This window comes from Rhea pennata, chromosome 6 (assembly GCF_028389875.1).
Source record: "Rhea pennata isolate bPtePen1 chromosome 6, bPtePen1.pri, whole genome shotgun sequence".
Classification (NCBI taxonomy): Eukaryota; Metazoa; Chordata; class Aves; order Rheiformes; family Rheidae; genus Rhea; species Rhea pennata.
In genome coordinates this window covers 25,309,041-25,319,497 of record NC_084668.1, presented here as the reverse complement: position 1 = coordinate 25,319,497, position 10,457 = coordinate 25,309,041, and the positions used below count along the sequence as shown (strand labels likewise).

Below are 10,457 nucleotides of genomic sequence, written 5' to 3'. Positions count from 1 at the left end.
GTACTGAAGTTGGGTGTAGAAGTATTTTTGTAGATCATTACTGTATTTTGATTGTTCTCTGAGAAGACAGGTGACTTCCTAGGAAGTGGACTGACTGGAATCTCAGTAGCCTCGAGAGAGTCTTTGCATTGAGGCTAAAACCAACAATTTCTTTTCTTCCTTTCTTCTCCATTGAAGTCAACCACCCAGCTTTAATATTTATTTCAAATAAAAGTCTTCATGTATGTGTCTTTTATGTTGCCTGTACTCATAACTTTGTCACCGACAGGATGAGAATACTATGAAAGAGATAACAGCATTGGCTAAGTATATGTCTTAAAGTACATGTCAGTTGCAAAGATTTTTGTTAGTTTATACGAGAAGTACCTCATAGAATTTGGAGAATGTGAGGCCTTCATTACTTTGATTTTCATTTAAAATTCACAGTTAAGCATTGCTCATGGAGACTGATTGTATTGTACTGTGTTTTGGTTGCATAGGCAGATCAAGTTTGAATTCTATGGTTCTGTCCCCCTGCATTTCAGGTAAACCATTGCTTACACATAAGCAATGAATGAATGCAATTATTTTATAGTACTGTGCTCTATACACTGATATAAAAGATGAACCAATAAAAGAGGGAGAGGCCAATTTTACAAAGATTTACAGTTGCTTATGAAAATTATCTACCAGTCAGATCCTAGAAGAAAAATTGTAATTTTGATTTCAAACGGACAGTCTTGTGCTAGTAAAGTGTTTTCAAGTTCGTTGGTATCTGGTAGACTGTTGCTTTCCATTTTGGCTCACACATTTTCTTAAAAGAAAATACAATGTTTAATGTACTTATATCTATTTTGGCTGATGCAGTTTCATATTATGCAGCAAATGCAGCAGCAGGTGACCTATGTATATGCATAGCATGCTGTTTTTTTTCCTAGAAGTGTTTGCAAATGTATACTGTCTTTATTGTAAGCCAAAGGAAACATAATTTGTACCAGCTTCCATACTTCCATGAGAGTGGGAAAGACTTTTGTTATTTCTGTGGCCGAATTTTGTGTTCATTGCCCTTTTTTCTTTTTTGTTTGATTCTTACAATATATTAGTTTGTGAAATGAGTCTTTGGGTACAAAAGTACTATTGTTGGTGAAGTTATCAAACCTTCTTTTTTAGTATTACATGGAGATTAGGATGTGACCACAAAACTGGTCTTTAATTCTAGTCTCCAGAGTAGTAATGTTAATGAACCAATTCACTGAAACAAATATATTTTCGTAAGCTTCTTAGATTGCAGAAACAAAAGGGCTCATTATTGATTAAATGTTAGCATTGTGATAATAGTTTTACAAGTGTAGTTAGTTTAAATGTATTGCGATTTCATACTTTGAAAAGCATACAAACTATAATCTTGGTAAGGAGGCCTGAGCGCTCCATAGTAAAAAAACTGAAGTGAGCTGCAGGAAAAAAGGTAGTCTAACATTCAAGTCTTCTTTTTTCTATATTGTAGATATATGGTCTATTTAAATACGGATAAGTGTTACTGCAGACACTTGACTGTTGTGCAAGCATCTGTAGATTCTGCTGTCTTCTTTACATAAAAGACATTGTTTTCATCTCTGCATTTGATTTAAATGGCCAATCTTTACTGAACAAAGACAGGATAATATATTAGTGTAAAGTTTGATAACATTTTGGCAAATGTAGTTGTATTTTTATGCGATGCAGGCTGCAAGAATACCTTTCACTTCATTAATTTAAAACTACCTAGAACCAACAGTCTGGTTATTGATATCAGAATGAGTAGTGTGATTATGTAATGGTATTTGCTTTATTTCAGAAATTGGAAATAATAGTTTCTGTCTCTTTCTCTTCATATCAAACATATGTACATATACATACTCAGAAATGACAAATCGTAAAGGCCCTTTGCACTTCAGATGATGCCAGCCCAAGTGTCTAATGTCTCAGAACTTTGACGGTCTCTACAGGACTTAGTTGCAGTGGTTTTGCAATGGTATTTCCACTTTCTGCTTTTTTTCTACAAAGTCACAGAATGCATATAGGCACGTCAGCTGCTTCAATTTAGAGTCTCCCATATTAACTTTAATAATTGATAAAGGTGAGTGTGAATTAATACGCCAGCCTGTCAGCTAGTATCTGTGAAGCAAAGGCACATGTCCTTGTCTATCATCCTAATACTGGGGTAATTTCTGGCAAACAGTTGGAGAAATAACACCAAACTCTTGCAACTAAATTCATTAGACTGCATCTGTCTGAGTTTAGATCAGTTTTGCATGACTTACATTCCTCAAGAGTTCCATCTCAGAGCTGTGACCCAGGAAACGGAAGAGATCAAACAATTAGCAGCTAGCTGAATTAAAATATTTGTAAACTACTTTCCCTTTGTATTTTTTGTTTTCATTCAGGGACAGGGGATGAATTCTTTTTACAGTTGTATCCCCGCATAAAATGCTTATTCTACAGAATAATCTGTATGTTCACTAGATGTGTAAGCCTGAATTTATTAGATGGAAAATAATCCCGCATTTTGGATTACTGTAAAATGAATACCATTTCCTAATCAATTCTTTCCAGTTGCTTTCCTGTTCTTTGAACGCTAATTAAATCTGAACATAGTTAGACTCTGTTTTATTCCGTAACCTGCTTTCACTGTGCTTTCTCAGAATTTTCTTCTTAAAATATTATTTGCTTGAACCCTGCTGACAGAAATTAAAAGAAAAGCCACTCATTGGGAAGGTTTTTCCAGGCCTTATTAGGACTACTCAAACAATGAGACCTGTAGCAATGAAGAAAAGAAAACCTACTGAGATACCGTTATAGCATAGTTGGCTGTGTAACTCTAGACAAAGTGTCAAGCTGTCATGTTGAAGTGTCAACCATCGTATTTAAGGAGCTTACTTTATATAAATAATGTGAGCCTAACATATGCTAAGCTGCTTGATTTACCTAGGCCCTAGATAAATTTAAGGCTTTGTTAAAAAAAATTTTTTTCTTTATACTAGACTATTTTTTGTTAGCAAACATATAATTTCTTTAAATCTAGATCAAATAGTGGCATATTTATTTTCAGGGGAAGAAATAATGTGATTTATCAGTAACTTTAGTCTTGTTGAGATAGCTACATATAGGTGAAAACTCCAGGTAAAATGAAAATTAATATTTTATGTTTGAGGTGCCAATGCATGAGGAGTCAACTGTGCTAAAATCTATTTAATAAAATCATTGCAACATGGAAAAAGGTAAGAGATTCTGGAATTATATTTAATCAAGGCTTATTTTGTCTACACAGGAATAAAAAAGCGTAAGATGTACAGGAAAGAAGAAAGGAGGACATAGCAGGTAATATCTACTCTTCAAATCAAAACTTTTAAAAATAGAATAAGATTATACTTGATCTTAATATTCATGTTATTAAGATTTGGAAAACACTAGTAAGCAGTAATTGTACTACTAGGTAAAGAATAAATATAATTGGTACAGTTTAGAGGAGGAACTGCAGGTGGATTTCCTGCTTGCCAAACTATCTGTGCAAGAGAGTAGGGCAGAGGAAATAAATCTTGTTTGGTCTTTGACTGCAATGCAGATCTAGCTCTGGGAGGGGTTTTCAGATCTGCACAGCTCAAACACATGGTCAGTATTCAACCAATAGTTAGTCTTACATCTGGCACTGGATTTGTGTGGCTCAAAATGCCTTTTCTGACTGCTATACAGGAAATCCTCTCTCTTTTTTTCTAAACTGAATTTGCACACATTTTCAGACTGTGACTAAAGTTTCATCAAGCATAATTTTAACTGTTTGTCTGGTATACATAGCAACTCCCCTAAAAGATGCTTTGCCAACAGCTGTCACAAACAGGATTTATTAAAAAACATAGCTGTACAATAGATTCCTTCCTTAAATTTACCCCCCCCCCCCGCTATGCTTAATACTTATATGTCTAGGATTGTGCTTTGTGATGACATGCTATGTTTTATTCTGTTTGCAAGCTGCAGCTCATTTTTAAGTATTACACTCCTCTGGGAAGTCTGATGTTTCAAAAGACCTTGAACCGATTTTTTACATAATCATTTTCTGGTCCGTTGTTGCCAAGAAGTACTTTTTTTTTATTTGAGGTTTTTAGATTACAGTATTGCAGGATATGCATACTGCTCTCTGTATATAGAAAGCATGAAACATGTGAATAAGGTTGTCTTTCACAAGCTGCCAAAATAAATTTAAATTCCAGGGCATAATACCACATGTACTAATCTTTGCACTTGGAACTTTAATGCATATCTTTTTAAAATAAATCCTGAAATCTTCATAATAATTTCCATATACAAGCTATATATCATTCTTTTTTCTTTAACATAAAACTTTTGTATTTATTTAGAAGTATTGCTAAATACAAAATATTATTCCCTAAAATATGAGTGGTAATGATTAAACAAACATCATGAGCATTGTAATTGTTTCTAAGAATCTTGTCATTCTTACTACATTTAAAATTGTTGTACTGACTGATACCAAGAGTCCAGTGGAGATGCTGGGCAAGTAGAATAAAACTCTAGAGAAATGTCTAGAGCCTACTTTGGCAGATTATATCACTTAATTAAGAGAAATATTTTGAAACTACTAAGAGAATATAGCCTCAGGTGAGGCAACTGCAGCTAGTAATCATTTGTACATTTAGAGACCTCAAATGTGTAGATTCTTGTATTCCATGGAATAGAAAATTGTGTTATGAGTTCAAAAAAAAATGCTTTATAATTCTAGAATGTTCACCACAGAAATGGCTGCACAAACTTGTTTACCAAATATTGTAGATCATGTGCAATAAACAAAGTTGGAAAATGCTGAATAGTAGAAATATTTACAGCAATATATAACCTGATGACATTTCCTGCCTTCAGGACACAGACAGTTTGAGTTCTCCTGATTTCATTGGCCAGGTAATTAATCATTTTCCATGTGTTAATAAGAGGATGGTAATATAAGCAGATTATGCAAGAGAAAGTTAATATAAGGTCAGCTATCTAATACATAAAAATGAATTAATATTTAAGACTGTAACTTTCAAACAAGTGGACTCATGTAAATGGGAACAATATGGATTTAAAATGTTGCTATTTTGCTTTTGTTTTTTGTGAAATGACAGACAAGTATTTTTTTTGTGGAGTATCATTTGACCTTCCATGAAATGTGATCACTCCTGCTCAAATGTAATATAAAGACTAGTAGTACATTTTTAATGTTTGCAACCATAACGCTATTATAGATGGGTATCAATCTACATTAACCAGATGTCAGAAGACTTTGTTACACTATTTTAGACCAGATATGGTAAAACACAGTGTGATTTTTGTGGTGTTTGAACAATATAATAATTGTCTCATGATGTCCCCACCATAAAAAAAAATTCTGAATAAGGGATTTAGAGTCATGGAATCCGATTCTTACCTGAGGTACATTCCATACACATTAATTTATGTAGGTTGAGAATGAGGCCAAGCAGGCCTAAGAAATTTGCAGATGTTACTCATTTTCGTATTTTTTCTGGGCACTATTTCAAGATTGTTATTCAAAGCATTCAGATAAATGGATCTGTTTGTTTCATTTCAGTGGGGCAGCCTGAAGAAGTTTCACCTCGATTCTGTGAGTTAGGAGTTTCTTTTAAAGTTTAGTCAACCAAGAAGACTGTACCATTTGAAATATTAGCTGTAGTTACACCACAAATTTACAATAAGAAAAATATATATTTTTAATCTATCATTATACAATATTTAATTTAAAATGCAATAAATATGCTTGTAATGTGTAATTATAGAAACACACAACTGATTATTTATGTAAATATATCTTAGAGTTACTGTTTAAGAAAAAATTAACTACTTTCTGTGTCCTTCTCAGATAGACATATGCTAACCCTCCAGTCTGCCTTTGCTTTTATTCCCTCTTCATCGTGAAGTTGGCTATGGGACTAGCTGAATTGGAGTTACTTTTTGCTTCTGTGCTATAAGTCATACGCCCAAACACAGTCTTCTGTCTTGCCTGTCTGTGTTTATTTGTAGCTTAATGCTCTCCCAAGAGTTTAAGATGGCAGACTGATGCAACTGGATAGCATATCCCAATGGGAACCTAGAACTACTGTGTCAGGCCTGGAGCAGTGAGGCAATATTCCAGACTGATTGCTGGAAACCACAAATCTTGACCGTTATTGCAAGACTTCTGATAGGAAGATAGAGAAGAGTGTTATTAGCCAGTCATGGAGTATTAAATTATGCATGACTGCAGCACTGCTGAAACGCCAGCCTAAAGCTCTTCTTTCTCCTGTTTTGTTCACTTCAATGAGGTGAGGCAGATTTGCCAGTTTTGACCTTTAGGTTAAGTCTGTCAGTGTTGACTCTAAAATCTGCCTACTATTCATCTTCAGAACCTAAATCTTTTTTGTGAGTATGTACCTCAGATCCCATTTATGCTAAAACACAAGCATGCATGTTTCAAAGTGATTGACATGCACGTTGATTTTAGGATATTGAGGGAATCAGACAGTATGTAAGCTGAAAAATATTTCACCCCATTATTAGGGTTGTATTTTAGTGATGCTCCGCTAGAAACAGAGCATAAACCTCAGTCTGTACTAGCATGACCTTTTTATGTATGCAGTAGCAATCTTCTTTACTCTCTTGGAAGCACGTTGTTGGACCAAAACAGCTGTTGCTAAATTACTTCTCCTTGAAGAGTAACGAGGAGAAGATAATATTTTGATATGAATACAGTTTGTCTTGGAAAAAGTGTGTCCCTACTATATGCTGCTAGGTATTATTCTTAGCTTCATAATTATCCCACAAACTGTTAGTTCCTCACAGCAGGGATCATGTTGCTTTGTCATCTGCTTTACATAGATGACATTGATATGCCAGAACCCATGTTATTAACTGCTATATGAATACCACCAGTGCAGAAGGTCTCCTCAGACCTTGCCAAAACTGCCTCAGGCCTTCCTGAGACTGTACTGCTCACTGCTGCTGTTCCTAGATCTCTTTGAATGTTCCTGATTCCGTGGAGGACTGTATTTGACCAATGCATTTCCATTCCCATGGGACATGCTAGGACTGCCACCTTGTTACATTTTCTAAATTAAGATGTGGTCCTATAAGGTCACAGTCTAGGTAGGGTCATTTGGGAAGAGTAGACTAGCGTTTTGTCTTTGCAGTGAAGATCAGCTGTGCTTTAACCATTGTGAGAAGAAGTGGATCATAAATAGGCACAGAATTTTGAGTATTTTTGAAAAAAAATCAAAACATATTTGCTCACTGTTATGTCCTATAATTTTTTAAATCTGTTTCTAATAAAATATGGTAAAATATTGCTTTCACAGTACTAAATTTTAATAATAATTTTATTATTTTATTTTATTTTATTTACTTTTGATTAGTTGTGACTTTAGCTATGGTAATTGAGGATGTTTTCCTCTCTCCGACAACTTAGTATGTTGAACGTGTGAACTGAGTGGCTTAAATGTAGGCTCACATTTCCCTCTGCTTACTGTTTTCTGAAAATGGTAACTTCCAGCAGGGAAGGTACAAACAGGCAGGGTACAAAAGACTTAAACCTCTGGCAGCTGTTGGTTCATTTCTACTCCATGCTACATATTGTTATCAGTAATCTGTGACATTCATCAAAAGCAGAAAGCAATGTTATTTCATTTGAAAAAAAAAAGTTTTTTTTTTTTTTTTTTTTTTTTTTTTTTTTTTTGGTAAAGTGTGTGTTGCTGTCCCAGTTAAACTGAATGTTAAAGCATTAATGCAGCTTGTCTTTCTACTTTGGCAATACTGCTCTGGCAATTACTGCTTAACAAACAGACTTTGTTCAGAAAAGAAGGTCAAGGTGAGGGACAGCAAAGAAAAAAAATTAGCTCTTAGCTAATCAGAAAGAATACTTTATCTTGTTTTTGAAATTCTTCTGCTTTTTGAAGCAGTCAATTCATTACATACAGTAGAGAAAATATATACATATAGTAGAGAAAAATGATACCAGAAAGAAGAGGTTTGATGAATCTAGTGGAGGGAGGTTAGAGAAAGAAGCAGTCCCTTTGTTTTCTTTTCATATAAATGCTTGGTGAATTTCAGACCCTGGACTTTTCTCTGATTGCGTTTACAGATAAGGTAATTGACAGTAGTTCAACTGGAATTAGTATCAAATTATAGCACATGACATTGGAGTAAAACCTGTGCGTCCATTTCTAGTTTGTTGATCTTTACGTAAGAGTCCAGAACTTTCCTACTAATGCTCACTAGTGAAAAATCCTAGCACAGAAAAATTAGGTTCAGAGCTGAGTTTTTCTAAAATCTGGAGGTGTTTGGTTTCTGGGCTTATTTTCTCAATAATTATCTCTCACTAAATACTGCCTGTTACTGTGTTTTCACTCATGAATGAACTGCAGTCTTGGTCTTTTTGTAGCTTCCCTTTATTTGCATTTTTGATCATATCTCCTATTTGTGTTACTATCCTCTTTATCTTATTTTAAAAAAAATCCATTTTCAAAAATTTTAAGGGGGTAATAGTATTTTTTTTAGTATTTATCCCCTGTATTTTTCTCCATTGACAAATTTTTATTTTAAAATAAGGTAGTCAACATAGTGCAAATTAAATTCAATTAAACGTTCAACTAAAAATAATACTTATAACAAATATATTTTACTTGTAATGGCAAGCTAGTGTTTTGCTCTGAGGTCTCAATCTCGGACTCTTACCATTGGATGCAGATTCTAATTCTGGCACAGCATTCCACTGCAGCTGGTACAGAAATCCATCTGCACAAAACTGGTTGGATGACCAGGATCCAGATTATTCCTGAATGATGGATCTAATCTAAATTTTTCGGCTTCATGATCATGATGATACTGATTTAATGTATCAGTTCTGTGGCAAAGTGAAATATCTTGAGCAATAAGCTCACTCCTATTTGTTGAAATAATCCATTAATTCAAAATATAAATAAAAATAAAAGTTTACCTTATGCATTTCTTTCAATATTACATTCCTAATCCCTGTGATACTGTTTTGACAGTGATCTAGTGGCAGTAAACAGCACTGACAAACTTAAATGCTAGTTGTAAGACTACAATTTGCTTTTTACTAATTTGTAATAAAGAAGATAGCACTAGTCTGTGAGTTTATGGGTGACATAATATTTGAAAGCATTTTCTCATACTTGAATGTCAAATTTAAACTCTTGTCTGTTTTGGCAAACACCACAAATATGCTAGAATTCTGCAATATTACACATTTCTTTATTTCTTTGGGAAGAATCAGAATTGGGAATATCAAATCTGAGACCCATTGGCAAAGCAAGAGGAAGAAATTAAACACTTTGATCCCACTGCAAAATTATTACCTGAAAGAACGTTAGTATCTTGGGTATGTAGTAATGATCTCATCCAACAAACTTTGGGGTTGTTTAGATGTGAAGTTGTAATATAGGTCTCTTACCAGACTTAATACATACTATCATTGAAGAAAGAGTTGCTAAATTCCTGAAAGGAGGACAAAGCTATCTTGAAAGTATGAAGTTGAAAACAGGGCATTTGTCAAATAAGTCCGGGCTGGTGACACATACATTTGTTTTATTCCCAAACCAGCTTTGTATACCAAGTAAAGCAGTAAAAAATACTGGTATTATGAAGCCTGGTCTAGTTTTGTGAGTGAATGACTTCCCCCCCCCCCTTCCACCATTCTACATATAAATACTGAGAAGCTTGGCATAAAGAACGCAGCCTGGGGCATAGCCCATAAAACTTACAATGCAATTAAATGAGCAATTTCTACTGGAAATAAAATGGGTATGTTGAGTAGAATATGAATTAAACCAAGCAAGAACTGAGTCAGACAACCCTTCATAGTACTCCCGGCTCTTCAAAAGAACCCCCAGGGTCAGCAGTACCAAAGGCAGCTGACAGGTCAAGGCCAATCAGTAAAGAAAGATAACTGCAGTTTGCAATGAAAAGCAGGTCATTCCAAATTTTGATTAATGTAGTCTCAATGCTGTGGTGTCCACTTGAGTGGTTTAGCAAAATAAAGACAGATAGCAGTGGATTAACTCTAACACTTCTTTGTTATACTGCGGCTGTTACAAGCTTTGCTGCTGCATTCACTAAGACCAGGTTTTCTCCAATTTATGATCCTTCATCTTACATTGCCGTCTGTCCTGAATTCTGTGGAATTGACTCCGTTACAAGCCCTGTTGACTATTTGCAGGACTGTCGAAATGACCTCAGAGTAACTTTGGGACAGGGCAAAATAAGGCTAGTGTTCTTTTATATTATGATGAGTTGATGTTGGCAATATGCTTATGCTCTTGAGCATATGGCAAAGAGGTGTCAACCCCCACGGCTTTGTTAAAGCACTAAGGGCAGCTAATTTGTTGTATGTTGACAGTTTTTGTTAGACAAAACAAAGATTCAAAACCTTTGGCTAC

At 34.6% G+C, this 10,457-nt stretch overlaps 1 long non-coding RNA gene across 1 annotated transcript in view; it reads left to right on the top strand.

Annotated features, from left to right (window-relative positions):
- The window catches only part of LOC134141798 (uncharacterized), a 31,944-nt gene that overhangs the window by 1,383 nt on the left and 20,104 nt on the right, over positions 1–10,457 (top strand). The window contains exon 2 of the long non-coding RNA XR_009958726.1: positions 3,287–3,336. This is a non-coding gene — a long non-coding RNA (uncharacterized LOC134141798). The remainder of the gene's footprint in view (positions 1–3,286; positions 3,337–10,457) is intronic.